Source organism: Centroberyx gerrardi, chromosome 1 (genome assembly GCF_048128805.1).
Source record: "Centroberyx gerrardi isolate f3 chromosome 1, fCenGer3.hap1.cur.20231027, whole genome shotgun sequence".
Taxonomy (NCBI): domain Eukaryota; kingdom Metazoa; phylum Chordata; class Actinopteri; order Beryciformes; family Berycidae; genus Centroberyx; species Centroberyx gerrardi.
In genome coordinates this window covers 18,119,116-18,122,037 of record NC_135997.1, presented here as the reverse complement: position 1 = coordinate 18,122,037, position 2,922 = coordinate 18,119,116, and the positions used below count along the sequence as shown (strand labels likewise).

The 2,922-nt window shown below is 44.9% G+C and overlaps 1 protein-coding gene across 1 annotated transcript in view; it reads left to right on the top strand.

Moving 5' to 3' along the window:
- The first annotated feature begins 798 nt into the window (after positions 1 to 798).
- Positions 799 to 2,922, top strand: part of gse1b (Gse1 coiled-coil protein b) — a 51,004-nt gene continuing 48,880 nt past the window's right edge. The window contains exon 1 of the mRNA XM_078285334.1: positions 799 to 934. The gene's annotated coding sequence lies outside the window, so the exon portion shown is untranslated. The remainder of the gene's footprint in view (positions 935 to 2,922) is intronic.

The following is a 2,922-nucleotide window of genomic DNA, read 5'->3' as shown; positions in this document are numbered from 1 at the left end:
CACCAAAACTGCAGCAACACTTAACCTTCATTCATTTATTCATTCAACGCTTCATTTTCATTGACACAAGCTGCCGAATGTAGAATATAATGCATTCACTTCACTTCAGTTCAATTCAGTGCAATTCAGTTCCAATAGGTTTTTTTATTGGCATGGCAGAAAATAAATCCATATTGACAAAGCAATGTAACATTGTTTGAGGTGATATTATAGACATTAACAGATGATGGCGAGTAATAATTAAACAAAAATCAATAAATATCACCAGCAATAACAGTAAATAAACATCCAGTACCACCTAAGTTCAATTCAACTGTTCCTTTCAATTCATTATAATCAATGTATGTAGATATAGGAGGAACAGCTATTAGGGGCAGTATTGTTCTCCTTCAGTTGACATTTTGCTGCTTCATCTACAGTATTTAACTTTTCCTGGAGCTCATTGGATATGGTAATGTCTGGTAGGTAAGTCCCTGATTTCCTTGTAGTCTTTTTTTTTTTTTTTTTTTTTTTTTGGCAACAGGAAGTGACTCTCTGTGTCTACCCGTCCTGATTGGGGATGGGACATTCTTTATCCCATTGGGGGGACAATGCGGGGTCAGCCCTGTGGACTGGAGGCGTGACGGGGGAGCAGGTGCTTGTACCCCCCGCCCCCTCCGGCCTGTCTGTCCGTCCCCCCGCCGGAGAGGAAGCCCCACCTCCCCGGCTCCCAGCAGCCGGCCGCCTCTCTCTCTCCTCCTCTCCCCGGCTCTCTGCTCTGCTCTGCTCTGCTCTCCGTCCCTGTGGCCTCGCTAGGCGTCGGAGCTTCCTGCGTGACAACAAAAGTACAGACGGAGCCTCTATTCTCGACGGAGGGATGGATCCGCGCTTTCACCACTAACGGAGGGAGAAATTACTCATTTATCAACACTGGAATAGCCCATACTCGTTTGCGGTGAGTGCTTGCGTGTTCATCTTTAGTTAGCTTTCAAACCCGGAGGTTGTTTGTTATACGCGAGCGAGCGTACGGAGACGGTTTTGTTGAGGAAGTTATTACGATGTCGAGGAAACGGGTTGTCGTTTTTTTTTTTTTTTTTTTTTTTTTCGAAGCTCGGTGCCGAGCCCTTGTGTACTTACGTGCGTGCTGTGTTGCGTGTGTGTGTGTGTGTGCGTGCGTGTGTGTATGTGTGTGCGCGCGAGTGTGTGTGAGAGAGAAAGAGAGAGAAACAAGAGTGTCCGTGTGTAACAGAAAGAGAAAGAAAGAGCCACTCCTGGGCGTTGAGGCGGCTTTCTAAACGTAATAACCCTGGATGTTTATATCACGTTTTGTTAGGGATTTCCAGACAGTCGAGATTTAAAACACAGAATAGCCTGAAGGACTGATAGGAATAGTGGGCGACCTCCGCGAATTAACTTATTGTAACGTTGTTACCGGTGCGCTATTGTTATTATTAGCCTATGTAAAGTGTTGCCTGGAGGGTTTCTGTGTGAAGCCACAGAGGTTCACTGTTGGCCCTTTATGTAAAAATGTATTGTTGGCTGTAGTTGGCTGGTTATTCGTTTGTTGGCTCCTTTAAAATCATTGGAGAGCTATTCGTTCAGAGCAGGAAAACTATTATTTGAAAGCTATGTTTTCTGCTATTTCTCTGCATAGACATGGGCTAAATAAGATGGTGACTGCGATAGTGACACTGGTGACCATTTGGTGCTCTTGGGGGTGGGATCTGACTGCTTGTGACCCTGCGTGCGTGTGTGTGTTTGTGTGTGTGTGGCAGGTGGACCGTGTTGAATCACTTCCCACGCGCTCCTTCGCTTCTCCTTAACTGCAGGCGCGTACAACAGCTGCTTCTATTGGGATCACACACACACACACACACACACACACACACAAACACATACACACACTACTCTCGCTCATCACACACCTCTCGGGTTTAAAACACAGTCTACAAACAGCGTTGAAGCAACAGGCGGTGGGCCAGGCTATACTAAACAAGCTGCGCTGTGTATTGAGGTTATCTGCAGCCAGAAGGAGCCTTGTTGTGTGTTTTAGCTGCTGCTGATAAGGTTAGCCATGAGTGGATAAGCAGGGAATTAGGGCCTCCTGGTTTTTGACATGATGAGACTGTCCTCCTCTGCTTTATAGCTACTGATTGGTGCTGGAGAAGGGTCATTTATTACACTAACAGGCATCTGTCCTGCCATGCAGTCAAGCCCTGCCAGTGATTGCTGTTGTGCTGTCATTTTTGGCAACAATGTGGTGCATAATCTACTATCACATAACTTACAATACATTACAGCATGGAGCACAGGCAGTGATGCAGTGGTAAATAAAAAAGTGGGTAAAATACATCCTCCTGTCAGTGATCATCATAAGGCAAACAGCCACCAATATCAAAGAAAAAAGAAAAAAAAACTACTGAAAACTAGCTAAGCGCTAGTTACATGCTTACCAGCTGTGAGCGTCTTTGACCTCTCTGAAAAGGAAACCAGGTAACTTGAAATGGATCTAGCTATCTAGCTTCCACAATCAATCTGAAATGGAGAGAAATGTGGAATGGAAAAAGCAATCTTCCAACGCAGTTGCACTGAAACGTAGCTGCAGCAGGAACAGTAACTTATGGACCATCAGATGGCCTATAAAGGTTAGTACCACTGGCATTTCAGACATGCAGTTCCACAAGGCCCTAATGAAAATCCTACAGTCTCTTAGAAGAATCAGCACAGTCCTGTAGATGTTTGCTAAGCATAAAAATCAATTACATTTTCAGAACAGCCTGCAGTCTTTCAAATGTAAGGTGGTGCACGACCTCGCACGACCCTAACGCACACACAGTTGTTTTGATTGTAATCACATCATTTTGACTGTGCACATTCCACTGCGTCCATTTGAGTATGGCGCATGAACCAGCTTTAAGATCATAACCTCGTGCATCCAAAGAA